This window comes from Phaenicophaeus curvirostris, chromosome 1 (genome assembly GCF_032191515.1).
Source record: "Phaenicophaeus curvirostris isolate KB17595 chromosome 1, BPBGC_Pcur_1.0, whole genome shotgun sequence".
In the NCBI taxonomy this organism is placed as follows: Eukaryota; Metazoa; Chordata; class Aves; order Cuculiformes; family Cuculidae; genus Phaenicophaeus; species Phaenicophaeus curvirostris.
In genome coordinates, this window is record NC_091392.1 from 120,818,483 (window position 1) to 120,838,685 (window position 20,203).

The window sequence follows — 20,203 nt, forward strand, 5'->3', positions numbered from 1 at the left end:
ACCTGCCTGGGCAGCCTATTCCAGTGCCCAATGACCCTTTCAGTGAAAAATTTTTTCCTAATGTTCAGCCTAAATCTCCCCTGGCGGAGCCTGAGGCCATTCTCTCTCATCCTGTCCCCTGTCACTTGGGAGAAGAGGCCAGCACCCTCCTCTCTACAACCTCCTTTCAGGTAGTTGTAGAGAGCAATGAGGTCTCCCCTGAGCCTCCTCTTCTCTCACACAAGCCCAGTTACTTCAACAAGGAATGTTGAATAATGTACAAAAATATAGGCATATCTAAAAATACATTTAAAATTTTATGTTCTAATGCAATAGTCTTAACTCTTGAGCCCTGTACTATGTTGCTATACATGAGATTAGGTAGTGTAAAGTTCCCACGAGCATCTTCATTGGGAGACACTGTTTTCAATGGTTGGATCCCCAGTGTGATTATTTGGAGTGGGGAGTAATGGAGAGGCTTTCCTCCCTCCACTCCCATCACTCTACTAACTTTTTGTCCAAAAAGCACATCCTTAATGAAATTGTTATGTGTACTGTAATGCTGACTGTAATTTAGTATTCTTAGTCTTTGTGTCTTTCATGGTACTCCTATGAAAATTCTGAAAGTACAAATGATTTTTCTGCAATTGAGGTAATAAATTATGGTTGGACTCGATGATCCAGTGTGTCTCTTCCAGCGTGGTGATTCGGTGATTCTGTGAAATTATAATGCATTCCTCCAAATACTCAGCTATTTTTTCTGCTGCTGAAATGGCTTGTTTTGTTGGTTTTAGTTTTTTGGTTTTTATTTTTTGTAATTTGCTGTTTCAAGTTATAGGTTCAAAATCATGATGTGCTGAGGATCGTCTGTTTCATGAGGCATTCACTTACATTTTTGTTAGCACAATAAATGAGCAGCTCTGCATACAGGACAGTGCTGGCTGGCTGGCAGTTCTCTGACACTCTTTCTAACTATTGATTATATTTAAAGGACACTGTTAAAGTTGTTCAAACTGAGAATTTATGCTACAATACCTTGAAAGTGGCTCCAAACTACAGATTTTAACTTCAATAATTCTGATATTTCCTGTAACTTGAAATATCTACTTTAGAGCTCTTCTAGAAAACCACTTCAACTTGTCATTTGGTGTATCTTTACATGAAGAGAGAAAGGTATTTTACATTTCTTGAGAGATTAATAGTAATAAATTTAATTTCTCCAAGTTAGTCGATATGGGAAGCTTAGCTTTGCCAATATCTTCCTCTGATTTCCCTTGAACAACCTTGACAAGATTTTGTTGTGCTTGAAGAAATAAATGGTGTCTTTGGCATGTACATAACACATGGAAGAAGTTTCATGGAGAGTAAAGCTCTGTCAAGTGCAACATCAGGTTGGTAAGAAGTCCTTCCCCCACCCACCATCTCTGATTAGTGTTTCTTGGCAGCTGCAGGGATTTTTCCTGGGAAAAATGTCTGAAATTACAGTTCAGTTCTGTGAAGATGGAGGGAAAAAGTGTTAGCATGGGAGCACCTTAAGAGCCTGCTACCAGCATGCCGAAGTGAGTTTGTCGAAATACCTTGGTGCTGGACTGTATGTTTAATTGTAGTTTAATGTTTAACTGTAGTTAACACAAAACTTTTCAGCTAAAAGGCTTATTTGAGGAGAAAGTGTTTCTCATGTTTTTTGCTTGTTTCGTAAACAGAAGTTACTGGAGTGGCTGCTCTGCTGTTCCCTAGTTTGGCTGGCTAGCCTTCATCACCAGCCCCTAATTTTTAGTTTCAGTGCTTTTTTTGTGCTTTCTTGTCTAGCACCTTGCAAAAGCAGCTACTTCAGAGTCCTTTGTGTTCTTCTAAAGAGCATTGCTCTTTTTGGTTACTTTTGGGAGTTGTGCTTTCCCTCCTGGAAACATTAGACAGCTACGGACTTTCTTTTGCCCATCAGGATGAACTCCTTGTTCTTTCCCTGGCTGTCCTGGGCTTCCTTCTACTCCTCTCTGCTGCCTCATACCTGGCATGTAAGGCCTTGGGCAGGATCCCTCACCTCAGTCTCTGTTTGTTCAGGTGTTAACACAGTAGGGTCCAGGTTCTGGCCGGGACTCCTCGACTTGTCTGCAGTACAAGAGAGATTTCCAAAGTGGCTGCCTCCCAAAGCTACTTCTGTTTTGCATTGCTGGAAGCATCCTCTCTTCTCTCACCCGGGTGGCAGTTTTCAACTCTTTACTCGGCTGCTTGCATTTTTTGATTTGGCTCTTGAGTTTGAGGCAGACTGCCCAGCTTTCTTGACTGCCCCCAGGTCTGAGTAGCATGGTGGTTTTGCGTGTGATGTCACAGCGAGTTGCTGCAAGCCTCTGGGGAGAGGGAAGCCCACTAGCAAGGTGAAATTAGGATATGGCTCAGGTAAGTTTATCAGGATCTCTTCCTTTACCTGCTTTCATGTGAATTTGGTATGCAATAAGTACAGAGGGTGGCACCTATTTTAATGCTTTGGATGGTGCTCCCTCTTTCTATCTGGCCTTCCATGGGTCTTCAGTGCCCTGACTTTGGCTGTCAGACGTTTGCTCAGCAGCTGGAAGAGCTGCTGTCCCCTCCCAGCAGTGTGCAGGGCAAATTACAGCCTAGGAGAGGGAAACACCCCCAGCCATGCCTGAGAGCTGCCAGCCTATGCAACTCAAGCTGGGGGCAGTCAGACATTTTTGGCAAAGGTTTTTGCTGTTTGAGCAAATACAGTTTGTATAACTTCACACTTTTTGCTTACTCGATGAAAATGTGTCTTCATCTGAGGACAGATGATATCAGTGGGGTTTAGGGGTAGGTGCTGTGAGAGTCTGAGTTTTGCCTGATTCATAGACCTCAAAAAGAAAGGAGAATGCTTGAAATCATGTGTGTTCTGGGTTGTTCTTGTGAGGCACTAAGCAGGTCGTTATGGGCTATTTTCAAGGGGAAGAGGAATCCATAACCAAAACACGGAGGATGCATATCATAAAAATTCTTGATTGCATTCATTTGTTTGAAACTGGTGAGTTTCAAACCTGTGTCCTTCAGGAAGGCACAGCCAAAATTTCTGCAGCTTTGCAGGAGGCTATATAATGTTAAATTTTATGTTACTGCTACTATTTGATCCAGATTTTGCAGTGGATAAAAATACATGTGTGTGAGAATACTCCACTTACACAATTTGAATGATTTAAAATTTTATGCTATGAGGAAAGTTTGTTTTCAAGATCCTGAAATTACTGTGGGGTTGTTACAGAAGGACACCTTTTTTTCCCATTCATGTAAAATTTAAAATTTGTCACAACTCTGAATAGACAGATTTTCTTACAATTTGAGCAGGGTGATAGAAGACATCTTATGAGGAATGGCTGAGAGAGCTGGGGTTGTTTAGCCTGGAGAAGAGGAGGCTGAGGGGAGACCTCATTGCTCTCTACAACTACCTGAAAGGAGGTTGTGTAGAGGAGGGAGCTGGCCTCTTCTCCCAAGTGACAGGGGACAGGACAAGAGGGAATGGGCTCAAGCTCCACCAGGGGAGATTTAGGCTGGACATTAGGAAAAAATTTTTCACAGAAAGGGTCATTGGGCACTGGAACAGGCTGCCCAGGCAGGTGGTTGATTCACCTTCCCTGGAGGTGTTTAAGGGACGGGTGGACGAGGCGCTGAGGGACATGGTTTAGTGTTTGATAGGAATGGTTGGACTCGATGATCCGGTGGGTCTCTTCCAACCTGGTTATTCTATGATTCTATGATCTAATTTTATTTTTCCCTGCTTCTCATCCTCTTCTTGTTCTTTTCAGGAAACACCATTGCTGTTCAGGGTTCTGGAATTAGACATGTCATACATGTAGCCACTAAGAATAGCATTGCCGTTTGGAAGTAGTCATGTATTGAAGCTTCTCCAGCGAAGTCTTGTCATGTCACATGGTTTACCCAAAGCCTACACTTAACCAGTGTGGGCCGGCAACATGAGTCATTTAGCAAAGTCTGTTTCCTTTTGGTCTGTACTATAAGAGTTTTAACCTACTAGGGTCTGTGGTCCATTCTTGTGTCCCTTGGAAGTTTAAATCAGGCTTCCTGATGCTGACTGACCAGATGGGGGGTGATGCTGCTTCCAAATCATACCTCAAAGTTAACAGCCTATGCGAGCTACAGTTCTCTTTAGAGTTTTCGACTTTTGGGCAATGCAGTTAAAAATAATGCCTTGATTGACTGAGTCCATCCATTGTGGCTGTCTAGTTATGCTGTGTCACTAGCAAGTAAAGAGGCCAACATTAACATGTCTCTCTCCAGCTGTTCTTGAAGATTAAAAACATGTTGGCTCACAGATGTTCACTGTTCTAAGCTGCCCGGAGGCAGATACCAGAAACAATAAGCCTGAGTTATGGTGGTGGTGAAATGTTTAAATAAAGAAAACCCACAGCCCAACAAACAGTAAAATGTCTTTCCCATATTCTACTTTTCTGAGAAAGGAGTTGGATGTGAGTGCCCCACAAGGCTACTCAGTGCTGAAAAGGGGATCTTTCTTATTACTGTAATAAGGAAAAAGAGAATGACTTGTTGAAGGTGTTTTTTGTGAAGGCATCTGACCAGCAGTTTGTTTTGACTTTGTATTAGTGGTTTCTTTTTGTAGCGTTAAGGGAACTGATTGGCCTGTGTTTGCATTCCCATGTAAAATCGTTTATCTGGGAGGAGAGAGCACTTTGAGGGCTTTATCTGAAAAACATTCTTATAAGTAGCAATTATTATTATTGCTCTGTCATATGCACAGCATCATATTAAGTGAAACCACATGGGTGTATTTAGTTATGAAAACTGCTACATGTTGCTTTTGGGTCTCCTCAAGCTGAAAAGGAGTGACCTATGCCTGGTAGCAGTTCTGGGCGTACATGTGTGGTCTTGTGACTAGTCTTTCCATCACCTTCGTTCCTGCTACAGTTACAACTTCTGGCTGTGTTTCCGTTTTGGTAGGTAGGGGAATCACATTTTGAGTTTCTCATTGGTACTTTACCCTTATAGTTATTAGATAGGAAATTTTTGTCTAGGAGAAACAGGAGATAACCACAGCTGCAAACATGCCTTGACTTCAAGTTTAAGGAAATTTTCAATTAGATGTATCAAATCGTAAGTAGTTCTGTAATAAGGGAAGGCATCTTTTGTATAAATGTCAGCAATACCCTTTCATTCTTTCTACCAGCAGACTGGAAGCTTGTAGTGGTTAACAGGCTAAGAGCTTGTCACCTTTTCAATAAATACAAACACCTGTATGGGGTTTTCTGGACTGTTTTTAAAGAAAAGTATTTCCAGTTGGGGATTCTGTGCTTCTCTCCAACTCAGTGTTAAACCCAAGAACATTAAATGATGTCTTTAGATAGTTTCAAGGCATTTAAGACCTTTTGGATACCAGTAACAGCACAGGACATGCACTGCAGCCCTGGAAGTTGTTTTGCTTGCAAAGAGATGATTTTTTATAATAAATTGTTTGTTGAGGGAAATCTTTAATGTATGGCATACTGATAAAATGACTCAGGAATTTTAGCTATAACATACATTAAAAAACACATATGTTGTGTGAGCTATGAAAGACAACTTGCAACTCATCATTAAGATAATTTGATGGGTTTATGGCCATCTGATTTCCCTGTTGGAAAAGTTTGCTAAAATGGATCAGTCAAAAGGAATCAAAAATAAATCCTCCATCTGCATTATAAAATATTTTCACATTCATAAGCCCCTCACAAGAAGAATGGTGTTAGATTTATTTGCCATTGATGAATGTTGTCTCTAAAGCACAACCCTAGTCTCTCTTTACTCTTCTGTCTTTAGCAAAGCTACTCTTCATTAGACAAAGACAATGAGAGGGGAGTGGTAGGCAACAGAAAAAATTCATGTTGTAGTACGTGATACATGAAAATAAATACGTGTATTATTAATGTTTTTTTTGTTGAGTACAGCCTGATGGTCCTCACAGTTCCAGTTCACAGGAAACTGCTCTGCAAAATGTTCTTGACCTCTTCTTTCTTGGATGAAGACACCATGATAAGTGGAACTGACAAATAGCAACAGAAGTGTGCAAAGGAAAGACATAAATAGGACCTCATGACTGCATAGATTAGTTATTGCAAAATTTAAATAAACTTCAATTGAAAAATCCCATGCACCAGTACTAGTACCACTCAACAAACTGCAGGCTCTTCTCCTCATCGGCTTCCTCCTAAGCCCTTGTGAGAGCTGATGCAGCAATTTATGTTTTAGATGATATTTGCTCAAACAGTTCTTTTAAAACCATGCTATTTAATTCCCAGTCACTTCTAGTTTCCACTGTGGAAGGAGCATTGAGGAATTCCTGCTTTCACAGTGAGATACTCTGTGTGTGAGCAGGAGAGGAGGAAGGCTTGGCAGGCTCCATGGTTTTCAGCATCTTACAAGTTCATATAGGATTGCATCTCTTTTGCCCTTCTAGTTGTCAGCCACCTGCAATGAGAGTGCACCAGCCCTATAACAAGCTCCTGAAAATTTCTCAAGGCTGGAGCAAGCTTTACATCAGGAAGCTGGCTGACTGACTGCTCCTGCTAAGAGCTTCTTGCCAAGCTGGCAGGTTGTTGAGGGATGGTTGAAATGACCTGTAATATAACTGCTTTTTCTCAGAAAACCATTGCTGTTCTCAGAGCAGGCTGGGTGAGCAAGTTGGAATGAGGGAGCTTATTGTCAGATCTTGTTGGAGGTTGCCCTTGGCCTGATTTCTTACTGGGAAATGTTAACTTGTTTCTGGCTGCTGTTGAACTGCTGCCTTTGAAAATAAGAGATGCTGAAGAGCCTTTTCGCTGCTGAGGGGCAAAGTGGTGAAAGGCAAATGACTGGATAGTGGCCATGTACAACTTCTGTAGCCCTTGCCTTCTGTGAATTTGTGCTAAATGTAACATACTGTTTTCATTGAAGTAAAAAGACCAATATGAGACTATATACAAACAGTGGGGGAATAATGCTGATTGTCTTTTGCATACAAGACACACCACTCTGTGTTGCACAAGGTGTTCCAAATTTTGTGTATCACAGTAAAATTTCATAGGAAAGAAGGGAGTTTATAAATCGTGAAGAGAAATCAACAAAACTCAAAAAAATGTTTGTAGATAATAGGCAAATGGATGGAGGCATTTGTTGTTTGGTCTGTCTGCAGTGGAAATCCATGTGAGATCTTGGCACCATGACGGCTGGCAGCAGGGCAGGGACCGCCCCCAGCATCCCAGTCCCACTGTGCCCAGAGGCAGTGAGCGGAGCTTCTATGGGGACCGACTCCTACAGCAGGGGCAGGGCAGCTCCATGGCCAAGCCAGGGGTCCCAGTGGCTGGGGGGCTTGCAGGACTGGAGCTGGTGTGGGCATTATAGCAGGTGATACATCTCACATGTTTGACCTTCAGCTCAACTTTACTTTAAATTCTACATTATTCAGTGTATTAATTCTTAATAACAATTTAGGAAATGGTTTCATTTTTCTGTGAGAATTATTACTAGCTTAGTACTTTTTGTATGTTTTTTTTCCCCCAGTGTGTTTGACATGCTTCCTTTTTACATCCATATCGCTGGTCTGTGTGACAAACTTGAAGGTTGTCCGTCGGCTTTTAATGAGAAGCCCCAAAATGTCACAAGTCAGTTTTTCAGACATTTGATGCTTCTGTGAGGAGGAAACAGAAATACAATAGTATCCCTACCCTGTCTTTATGAGAAAAAACAACTGATCTCTGCTATATGCTCTCAGTTTCTTTGAATAGCATATTTTGACACTTGGGAGAAAGCTGGTGTGATGAGAATGCACATGAACCCATAAATCTATTATTGAAAAATGTCTGTTCTGCTATGAGCTTGGCTTGTTCTTTCTGAAAGTGTCTAGTTACAATCTTCAGGACATTTATGAACCCCAAGCAGTTTTTCAGTACTTCTTCAGCCTTTGTTGGAAAGTAAAATCCATTGAACTGGCTATTGAAGGGTTAGATCCCAACTATGTTAAGCGAACCCTGACTTCTGTAATTTGAAGCTGTCTGCCAGCTTAGCTGGAGCTAGTCATTCCTGCCAGATGTATGTCAGTGCTAGTGATCAGCCGCACCCCCCCACCCCCCACTTCTTTATCCTAAGATAAAGAAGCACCTTCATACTTTCCTGCTTAATCCTGCTGCTTCCCAGAACTCTGTCCTGATGTCAGGAGGCTGGGGCTGAACTGGCTGCTTTCAATGGCATGTTAGCTGCAGGAGGTGGTTCTAGGAGCTGCAGGAGATTGGGCATCTTCCTTCTTGCTGGAGATCGTGTTGGTGACCACAGCCTCTGGGTATCTTCTCTTGGCCCTGCAGGATGGGAAGAATGGGGAGAAGGAAAAGAGGCACTACAGGATATTTAGTAATGGTGTGATTCAAGTGGGAAGAGGAGAGGTAGGCACATCTGATCATGTCTCTGTTGCCCTGCATTAGTTGGGGGTGCACTTCTAGTTTCTGCTTCCCTGGGCTGCTCGCTGCCTGCATGAGTGGTGCAGGGATTTCTACTGAAGCTGGGACTAGGTTACCAAGGGAGAAGAAGAAGCCCTCAGCATTTACTGCAAGGACTAGGAAAAAATATGTTTCTGTTCTGTCTTCAAGCTCGTACCACTTGAAAAAATTGTGGGTTGGCCAGGTATGTGTTCTTCTCCCTGAAAGGGTTTCTTTTAGGGTCCCATTTTAGGTGCTCTAGTCACCTCTCCTGATTCTGTTAGTGGCGATGGATTTTCACTGCCCTTTTCCTCTCCTGAAGGCTCAGTGTGTTATTCTGGAAACGTGGCTTCAGTTCATTTGGGTCATTAATTTTGTTTAAGTTATTATACTGGTGTTGCAGGTTTCTCTTTACCTAAAGCCTTATGGTTCCAAAGACTGACAGAATTTAATTTTATGTTAATATATTTTTATTTACTGTCTGGTTTGGGGCATTTGAAGTTTCTGGGCATTTTCTTTGGCAATATGGCTATATATATTTATTTGACTATAAAGCTAATGCTTTTCATGAATCATATAATTTCAGCAGATACAATTTTAAAGAATCACCAAAAGACTGAAGTCTGTTGTATCGATTTGTGTATTTGTTGTATCAGAATGTATATTTTTTGTAATACTCTTGTGACTTATATGATACATGCCTATTGTGAGTGAAACTGGAGTGTCTGAGTGAATATCCTACATATGACTTTGGTAACCACTCTTTCAAAAGGAAACTTGTTTACTCTCTTGTTTTCAGTGGAAGTGAGGAGTTGGAGAATATCTTTCTGATTGGGAGTTACCACTGACATGAATATTAATGAAAAATTAGCCAAGGGTTTGGAGGGAGTATCTCAAATCATTTAAAATCTAATCAGCATTATTTTATGCTTGCTATAGCAAAGAACTTCTGAATCTGCCTTAGGATATGGTTAACATGTATTATTTTAAACAAAATGAGCAAGCTAGTTCTCATCGGTTGGTTTATACAACTTCTGTGCTTTTGGCTGTGAACTCCATATTAAATACTGTTTGCTTTGAGGCTGTTTTTAGTACTAGTCTTCACAAATAAATTAAATTCCTACCTCCTGGGTCTTGGCAGCAGTTGTTTACTTTTCCCTTGGTTATTTTGCTACTAAATTTCAAGTTCTTCTGCACCTCTTTTTTTTTTTTTTAAAGCTGTACCCATTTTTTTCTGTCATCTTTGCTCAGTTTTTGACCTGCTGACTGCTCTACATGCCCTACATGTCTCGGAATTGTTCCTTTAGCTCTTCCCCCCTAGTGTAATGCCTGCTTTTTTCTTCCTCATGCCACCTTTGCGAAGCACTAGTAAAGCAGGAATAGAATCATAGAGTCACCAGGTTGGAAAAGACCCACCGGACCATTGAGTCCAACCATTCCTATCAATCACTAAATCAATAGTCCTGGAGTCCTTATAGAAGTCTGTTTCTTATCCAAAAAGAGCCTCCAGTTTTAATACCAGCAGCCCTTAACGCTTTTGTCTGTTTGCAGGGTGTCACAGGTGTCACAGATAAAATACATTTTCTGGAGCAAGGGCTTTGTAAACCAACAATTATGCTTCTAGTTTCTCTAAAAGGAAGCTGCTCACATGGAAGTGAGACAACATATGCTATGACAGACTTCTTCTGGACTGTAGTCAGTTTTATTCAGCTAGTTGAGGATAATGAGCCACAACAGAAGGTGTTATATTTTTTTAAGAGGTGTCTCATGCAGAGAAAGTAAGGAAAAGTTGTACGTGGGAGAAGTCCTCAGTGGAGCACACTGCCAACATAGGGTTTACAGTAGTTCTATATTGCTTCTGACATGGTGTGACTCCACTTCTAAAGAATGAGAGGAGATCACAGTCAGTAACTGTACATTTTTCTGCTGTCCTTCTGTTTTCTAGGAACTTCATGGAGAGTTTCCTAGAGATTACAGGCAGGTCCTAGTGCTAGTTTTCACGTGTTGGTGTAATGTCTGATCCCTAACGCTGAGACTTTTTTTCCTAGGGAGCCTTTCTTTTAGTGCCCTTATAAAATCTGAAAAATACTTTTAAAATGGCTGAATTTCAGAAATATCACATGACTCAAGGATAAAGAGAATAGAGGAAAGCAGCGTGTCTGGTGCTGGAGTATTACAAGTTAGTTACCAAGATGTGCCAGTTTCCACTGTCAGCACTTAAGAAAAAAAACCCAGCAAGATTTATTTCATCTGTCACCAATTCAGAATAGACCAAGATTAGTTTTCAATCTCTTCCTTTGGAAAGTTATCCCGAAGCCCACTCGAACTTGTCATTAAGGAGACTTTCAGCTTAAATGTTCTTTAATTAATTAATCAATTATTAGTCGTGCTACCTCTTTTTAGTTACCAGTAGTAATACTTATTTTCAATCCCTTATTGACATTCTGTAGGTAGCCTCCTATTTTTCTGCCTCTTTAATCTATTCCTAAATTGGAGGCCTACATTTAAGATCTTATATTATCTTAATAAAAGGGGAAAAGAAGCATTTTTAAGTATATTCACAGGAATTATTTTTCTGGATCTTAAGATGATAGTCTTATCTATATGTGGTAGCATTTTTTTTTTTTTTGGTGCTTTTCTAGTGTATCTCATGGTGCACCTGTGCTCAACTTACATCTGAAGCATCTTCTTTGTGTAAAGCTTTCTGAGTTATTGAGGCTTGGTATGTTATAAATTCGGTCTTATAAATGTCATGAGAAAAGTCAAAAAAAAAAAACAACTCAATTGCTTCTGCTTAGCACAGAAGGTAACAGTGGCCTGTGAGACCCCTTTGTGCAAAAAGAGATTGTGCCGCAGGTCGTTGCTGGTCTTCAGCATCTGCTGTCCTGATGAAGGTATGTCCTTCCATCAGGAATGGAAACCACTGTGGCATCCAAGTGTGTTCTTCTGAACAGGGTTTCATCACAGTGCCTGAAGTATTCTTTCACCCTTTCAGGTATCCTGGAGCCAGACTAGTCAGTGTGGCCGTTGCGTGAGGGTGGTCGTTGAATGCACTGGTATGCAGCTTATACAGTTTCCTGGAGGGCTTCAGACGTTCCAGCTCCTAGGAAACTCATGAGACCAGGTATACACAGCTGAATGATTCTGGCAACAGACCTGGGTTGCTTTCTTTCAGTGAGGTGAAAGTTCTCAGGGTCCCTTACCAGCCTATCATAACCTTATGACTCCAAATTCACACATCAGTTTGATTTTTAGGACATGTAAGTAAGGCCCATCAGCAAAGTGACTTTGGAAGTAGGGTGCTCTGGGTGCTGATAACACATATATCTAGGGAGTCAAGCAGTCTTCTAAGTCCTGGCAGAGGAGGGGTTGCTAGCAGGATGCAGGTGGGAAATGATCAGCTCAGGCTGCTAAACCACTGTGGAGAAAAGGGCCAAACATCTGTCAGCAGTAGGAGCTCTGTGAGAAGTTAGTCTGGAAAACAGAGGGCAGGTGGAGATGTGCTTCAAAGTTATAATGTAAGTGGCATTTCCTTGTTTGGTAGGTAGTTAAGGCTGTTAGTCCACTTTAGCAGTGAGAAAGCTGTGAGTAACTGAGGTGAGCCGGTATCTGCCAGGCTGGGACACAGACAAGTGTTACTGGTATGTGATACTGTATAAGAGCAGCAAAGAAACCAATAGGCTTACAAATGCCCAGACCATTGGTAACACATGGGCAGCCTTTGCAGAGCCTCTTGTAATTTCTCAGGCACAGAGTGCAAATTCTTCTGTATCAAGAGCTGTCTATATTTTCCTTGCACAACCCCATAGCTGCATATAATGAAGGCTTTGCTTTCCTGATACACTTAACCTCTGACTTAGACCACATATGTGCTCAGAATAGCAATTATATTATTACGCAGTAAGCAGCTATGGTAGCTCTGTTTTATGTAGACATAAAGCAGTTCATTTACCCTCCTTAAAAGGGGTAATCTTTATTGATTAAAGAATGCACATTTTTTTCAGCTGAATTTATTTACATTGTAGTGTTCATGACATTTTTCATCCTTTCTTTGGTAACAGTATAGTGCTGTAATTGTTCTGATCATAAAAAAATATGCTACCATCAGGGTATTTTTTAGCATTGTTTATTGAAGAGTTCCTTAAACAAATATTGAACTTTGAATTTTTCATAGCCAGAACAAAGGAAACTTTTCTTCTCCAACCTCCTCCCTTATGGTCTCCTGCTGGCTTAACTATAGCTGCCATTCCAAATATTCAATGACTTCTTGCTTTCACCTGTCTTCTTGTAGTTTTCATTCTCTTTTTTTATTTGGTTTGCTGAATTTCAGTTTACTGAAGGATTTTTATCAGGTGGAGCCCTTTAAAAGGGAGGGCAAATGGTCTTGAGTCATCTCTTGCCAGCTTAAAAAAATCATGAAGGTTAACATCTTCCTCTTTTTCTGCACCCAGTTGTTTAGGTTTTCAATTTGACAATGAGTCCAAAGAAAAAAAAAAAGTCTTACTGGTCATGCTGATACTCAGCATTTCATGAGAACGCTGTTCACATACATAACAGATTTTTCACTTCGAGCCAAGCTTCAACTTTGACCCCCATAGCCCATCTACTTGGTGAATCATTGTAGTACCTTGTGGGTTGTACTGTTCAGCAATCAAAGGAATGTGGCCTGTGTTGGAAATAAAGAGCACAACACAGGAGATGACTGCTGCTTCTCTTAAAGATGTACCGTTATCAATTCCCCAGCAGATCTTCATTAGCACGTTGGGGTGATTTTTTTCCCACAGAAATCAACGCTTCATTTCAATAGTAGAGTCCTTTCATCTGTATTTTTTTGTCTAGATTTTCTTTAAATTAATTTTCTGTTCAAAACCAACTATATATATGTATAACTATTTTACAACTCAAATTACATTTTAAGCAAAATTTGACAAAATCCTCACTTCCCATTGAATCACTCAAAATGTCATACCACAAGAGCAATCCAGAGCAAACTAGAATTAAGAAATGAAGAAGAAAGAAAAGAATTCTGGAAATGCCTCATGGGTTTTTTTCACATTGACTGTAAGGACACAATTTTCATGAAAGATATTATTTTTTTATAGCTTCAAGTGACTAGTTTTTAAAAAATAATTAGCTAAGGCCTTTGGTCAATATATGTGTGTATACAGCAAGCAGTGTTTGAATACACTGCTCATCATTACGCTGAACACAATTATAGTAAAAGCAGATTTACTTGCAGTGGAACAAGGTATCTGGGAGCAGTGTACAACTGCACTAGTGTTTCTGGACCATATCCCTGTGTTGGCAAAGGTGTTTGTAGCCTCACAGTAAGTCAGACAGTTTTTCTCTTCACTGCTGAAGTGTTACAGGACTTCTGCCTGGATTGATTTAGAGCCACTTGAATAACTTCCACTTTTATTGCCGGTGTGGAGAGGGAAAAGTAAAGCAAAATCAGTAGTGGAAAGTGTTTTGCTTTGGATTTGCTTTATCTTAGCTATCTACACATGTACATAAATGGACACAGAGTTGAGTTGTCCTTTCAGAGCTTTTCTGGAATAAATTCTGTCAATGCAGTTTCCATCCTTCCACTCAGTTTTGTGAGAGTAAATGGCATGGATATGGCTGCTTACTTCAGGATGTGTGACTTGATTGAAATGAATGAGACACCTTATGCCAGGAGTAGTGGGGGTTTTTGTCATGCAGTGTTTGCCAGCATATGAAATGAGTTTTATTTTGTTAGCTGACTTCTATGTAAAGCAATAGTTTTCGCAACATCTGTAATTAATCTGTTCTGAAACACCATGGATTGGTGTCAGTTGCAGAGTTTCTTCATCGCTTCATCTTGGGTTACAGAGGGCGAGGGAGGAGGGAAGAGGTTATCTTTTGGGAGAAGAACCCGTGGCTGCATTTTCATAATCAGATTTGTGATTTCAGTGTAATTGGACAGTTTTATTTCACAAAGTGTAAGCTACTGTTGGCATGCAAACTTCAGATATCACTGACCTCTTTTGAACCTGATAATTCTGAAGCTTTCTGTTCTGCGTTTCAGTTGTACTTAGATTATGGCGACTTTGAAAGAGCTGTTCTTTGGTGGAATCTTGTATAAAGCATCTCTCTTGAAGCAAGTTAAAACCTGTGCTTTTAAACATGGTGTTTGCATCTTAATACTGAGACAAAGTGAATTAATCTGTGTAAAGCCCTGAGGGGATCTTCTTGGTATGGGATTACTTTCTGTGCATGAAAGACTTTACACCTGCAAAAAGTAGAAGCGCAGTGGTGGTGCAGAGCTTGTGAGTGTTCATGGAAGCTCAGATCTGTGCTATCAACCTGTGCATTTCTGTAAATACAGGCAGGGAAATTTCTAATCATCTCATACATCTTCCAGACTTCTGAGGTCTTAGCGTGATCTAGTCCTGCTTTACTCAAGAAGCTCTACAGTCTACTGTACATGAAGCTGAGTTTTTAAATTAATATATTTGATATAGCTTGAGGTACTGTGGAATCTAAAACTCTGAGGCAAAACATTGGAGGATCAAAATCCAGATGTTACAGACTTATTGGTAGAAACTGGTCATCCTTTTCTTACACATGCTTAAACTAATCAATCGTTTGAATATGGAAGGACTTCCCAAGCACTGTCTTCTGTTTGAAGGATAGTTTGTGTATTGAATGAGCCTTTTCTTTCCTCCCAGTATCAAGAATAGCCAGTGCCTTCAGATGAGAGAAGATTCCACCTAAGCTCATTTAACTCATGTTTCCCTGTGAGCAGAACATAGTGTCATAACAACTGTTTTGTAGTTTGGCATGTTTTTTTCCATTTTGTTTTCCTTTTAGCTGTTCTATGAAATCAGCCATGCAACTGCAATTGGAAATTATCACAGGACTTTTAGGGTTGTTTTTTTCTGTTCTGCATATGCTAGCAATGTCCAAAAAATTGGAAATGCAGTGATAGTTTGTGAAATACTTACTTAAGAAAATTCATAGTACCATAAAGTTTAGATTGGAAGAAACCTTTAAGATCATCAAGTGCAATCATTAACCTAGCATTGTGAATTCCTCCACTAAACTATGTCCCTAAGCACTGCCCCTACATGTATTTAAAATACCTTCAGGGATGGTGACTAAAGCTTTTCCCTGAGTGGCCTCTTCTAGTGCTTGACGACCCTTTCAGTGAAGAATTTTTTCCTAATATCCAATGTAAGTCTCCCTTGGTGCAATTTCAGGCTGTTCCCTCTCGTCCTGTCACTCTTTTTTGTTACTTGGGAGAACAGAGCAACGTTCTGTTCTCCAAGTATAGGAGACAATGATTCCCTTACTCCTACTGACTGGTGTCTGATACAAGCCAGGACGCTGTTGGCCTTGTTGGCCACCTGGGCACGCTGCTGGATGGTATTCAGCTGGCTGTCGGCCAAACTGGTGCTACAAATAAGACATCAAGCTTCAGTAGAGCGGAAACTGGAATGTTGACTTTCGTTGATGATTTTTACAGCAGGTACCTCTGGTAATTTACGTAATCCTCTTAACCTCTGAGCAAAAGTGTTTGAGGGAGGTGGGTGGGGGGAAAGGCTTAAGAAACTCTGTGGTGTAAATTGACAAAATAGCATCACCTAAAATATCTGATTACTATATTCTGCAGGACTATAAGTACAGTAGATATGAAAATCTTCAGTCCAGTGCTAAACTAGGGGAAAATAGCCTAAAGTGGCTAAGTAATTATTGATAACTCTTGAAGTTCTGGAGACCTTCGAGGCAGAGAGGCAAAATGGAAAGATTGTTTCTCAATTAAAGGTTAATACCATGTAATATTTGAAAGGTTTTATTGTGGAGGTTACCTACCTATTGGAGAGGTTTTGCCTGAATTGGAATGCCTGACAAGAGTGGTGGTTTGGGATTTTGTTTTCTGGAATACCGTCTTTCTATCTGCTCAGGGATCTGTGGTGCATAAAGGAGTAATGTACTTAAAGTCAGGTTTTGAGCAAAATTGAGGGACTTCAGAAGTCCTTAAAACTTCCTTTGCAATCTGATAGCATTTGTCTTCCTCCTCTTGCTCAGCTCAGCAAGCACCAACAAATTGATTGTTGCTCTTGTGTAGCAATTGAGGTACTCTCCTCTGAAAGCATTTGCAGACTTCTTAACAAACAGGTAAAAGGGAGGACAATCAGATCCTAGAAATATAGGGAGTACCCTGCTCAGCACCTGTTTGGCTGTGTGTATTCAGTTTATCTGTCTTGTTTTGTGTGCAAATGTGAATGTGTCATTGTAACCTGTGCTCAGTCACACATGTAGCTATATGCTCTGCTTCCTTCCCTTTCATTTTCTGCTGACCAAGGCCACTGGCCAGGAAAGCCAGCACTGGGCTGTAAGTATGGAAATGGAGCCAACATGAGAAACTGAGAATAGCAGCCTCCGCTGGTTGTAGGTTGTGGTACTAAAGCAGCAAAGAACTTAATCAGAGTACTTGATGTTGAATCTGTAACCAACTTTGAGTGGGTTTAGGGTTAAACAAGCAGTCTCATCAAGTCTGTTGAGACCACTTCAGGAGATAAACTTAAGTGTTTTGCTGAATGAGAATTGGCTTCAAGGCTAGTTTGGGGACACTTGAAGTGGATTTGGCAAACACAAAACACAGGCCTAACTGATCCTGAAATAGTCTAATTTTGTTTTGTGCAAATGGGTAACTGTTGTGTGGCTAAGTGTCCCATTAGCTTGGCAGTTTGAACACTAGAAGTAAATTAATTAGTCTTCATAATGGATTCTTCTTCTGTGAGGATTTTTACTTCATCAGAAGATGTGCCGGGTTATTGTTATAGCTCCTCCTACCCTATCTGGAAGTCATATCCCTGGGTTTATTCATTCAGCACAGACTGTTTGGTTTGTGATGATGGACACTGCTGCATGTTTTCTACAAGGTTGCATGTAGTTTAATTAAAACTCTGTGCCCTAACAAAACATATGTGAAGAGAAAGCTCTCTTATGCACCCCCCAGTTGTAAAAATGTAGCAAAGACATCTTTTTCCTCACGTGAACAGAATCATCTAAGTCCATAGATTAACCTCGTAAGAGATTATTTTTAAAATGGAAGTGTTATTTCATGCATTTTGCATGTTGTCTGTCAGATAAAAGTCCATAGCTGGTTTTTACAGGAAGCTGCTGTGCCCCGAACCATGATGTGGGACATCTGTAAAGCAGCTTGTTCTTGTCATTCTTCCTCAAACACCTGGGGTTTGTACTGTAATAATTTTGGCACTTTGAATACAGAACAATGCTTTGTCCTTAAATGGCTTGGCAGCTAATTTTGAACATATGTGAAGCAGAAATAGTTTGTTTTGTGGCTGAGAAAATTGAGATGACATGATAATTTGCTTGGGGTCCTTCATGGGGTGGCATCAGTGGGGAATGAGGCGCAGGGTCAGGTTTTGTGGCCACTGGGACAGCAGCCCTCTGCGAAGCAGGAGAGCTTTGCTGGCAGGCTGCTGCCTAACATGGCTCTGCGTGCCTGGTATGGTAAGGACAGGTCTGTCAGAGCAATGCAGGTGGGTGAATATGGAGAGAGTTAGGGGAGAGCACCAGGTCCAGGCACGTGTGAAGAAAGGCACGTGGAGGCAGGAGAAGATCCAGCATCTCAGGGTGAGATGGTGTTCCTCTGCCTAGGGCAGTGGAGTGGTGCTGTCGATATGTCCTTCTGGAACCAGCCCAGCTCTTCAGGGACAGCCCTCTAGATTATGTCAGTTCCCCATGTCATGGCCCCAGGCGTGAGGGCAATACCCAAGCCATCCTTGGTGCCCCCAGCTTGTGCTGAGGCCCAGCCTTGGCTGGTGGCCTTTCCATGAGAAGAGACCGTGGAAAAGTGGGAGCGAGACCCTCCCAGGGTAGCACAAGGATGACCTCTCCCATGGTTCCCCAAGCCAGGCCTGTTGTGGTTAGTAACAAAACATTGCTTTTTAGGAAAGAAACCTGACTCCCTTCTCATTTTGAGCTAGAAAATGAGCTGGAAATGGGACATGCCGAACTCCTTCAGCAGAGCCTTGTTTCAGGGTGAGGGTATTGAGTAACTCATTTCTGTAAGCCCATTTCTGTTAGAAGACTTTCAAAAGAATTTAATTATTTCCCGTCTAAAGCGAGGTAAACACGTAAAAGCTCACACAGCTCTAACATCTGATTTTAAATGCTGAAGCCACTGCACACTAAAATTTGGACAATTAAGAGTGATAACACTGAGATAACAGTATTATAACCTTCAAACTGAGTAATTGGCTAAAGTGATCACAGTTTCTGATAGAATAATTGATGCTTAGAGAAGCGTTCATTTACATATCAAGGTCTTCTCAAAGCCCGTGGGGATCACAGCTTGCTCTTTAGTGTTTAGGTATCAAAAATTCAACTGCAACAGTACATATAAAAATACGGAGAAATTATAGGAAACTTCATCAGGCCCCAGCCTGAAGCCTTCTGAAAATTGGTGGAAGGAGTCCTAGTGATAACAGCAAGCTTTGAATTGGGCCCAAGGTGAACTGTGGGGTTTTGCTTCTTTTATAGTAAATATGAACAAAAGTTTCTTGATTTTTGACATGCAGGAGCCTGAGTGGTTTGTACAGCTACAATATTGCTGCAAGATTTTGATCTGACATGGAGTGCACACAGCTGCCACTTCCCTGCAGTTCCCAGGAGGAGTTGCTGAGTGCTGCAGGCTGATTGCCGGTCCTGGGCACTAGTGCCCAACACACGAGTAACATGGCATGAAGGGTCGTGGGAAATGCAGAAAGTCTTATCTACAGGTGGTCCAAGCCCTTAAAAGCAGTGCTACAGCTCAGGGCACTGCCCTTCTGTAGATGAACTCTATGCACTAAAGCTACCGCCATGGAGCAGCTGCAGATACATAGCCTGAGTTTCTCTCCTGACTTTTTCTAAGGCTGGTAATGAAAGAAGTAAAGTTTCACTGATTTCTGGGGTAGTTTTGGTTATTTTCTTTATAATAAGTGGAATCTGTGGATTCAGTAATTTTTGGAAGAAAAACATTGTTTTGGTAGCTTTTCTATCCTTGTGCTAAGTCATTCTAGCCATTAATGCTTGTTGGGTTTGATTTCTGCAGAAAACTGTGTGCTTTCACATGAAATTAGTAGCTTATTGAGGTGCCTTTAATTTAGCTTCAGTTTAAGCGGCAGCTTGTACAGACTGTGGTCTTGGACCTCAAAAAATGGTGATGAAATATCGTCTTAACTGTAATTTGAGATACTACTTGTGAGAAGCTCCCATAGCATAGTGCTGAGCTGCCTTGCTGACTGCCTATTGCATGCAAGGTTTTTAGAAAGATTTCTCAGAGGGGGAATTTGTATGAGCCCTTCTTGGAGAAGACTTATCTAGCATTTAGACTGAACTTCATACTCTGAAGCTGCTGATTTTAAACAAATGTCACTTAAGTATATTTTTGCTGACTGTTGTGTTTTACTTATGAATTACTCAAAGAGTAGTTCTGCAAGTGGTTTCTGTTTGGTTTTTTTTTATAAAGCAGTTTATACAATTATTTTAGGCTTATAACTGTTGCATAGGTTTTCAAAACTACAGAACTGTACTATCTGTACTATAACTGTACTATATTTATTTTGTACAACCCCAGGAGACTGCTTGATACCAATCTGTGTTTTTTTTTCTTTGAGTGTAACTTATGTTTTCAGGTAATGTACCTCAATGTTTTGTTGGTGGCCGGAAGATCATGCAGGTTGTGAGAGAAGGTTGTTCTTGAGTTACGCACATTTTACTTCTGCTGTTTGGCCTGATGGCTG

At 40.9% G+C, this 20,203-nt stretch overlaps 1 protein-coding gene across 2 annotated transcripts in view; it reads left to right on the forward strand.

Moving 5' to 3' along the window:
* SRPX (sushi repeat containing protein X-linked) overlaps positions 1–20,203 on the forward strand; it is a 48,619-nt gene that overhangs the window by 5,158 nt on the left and 23,258 nt on the right. The gene's annotated exons all lie outside the window — the stretch shown is intronic.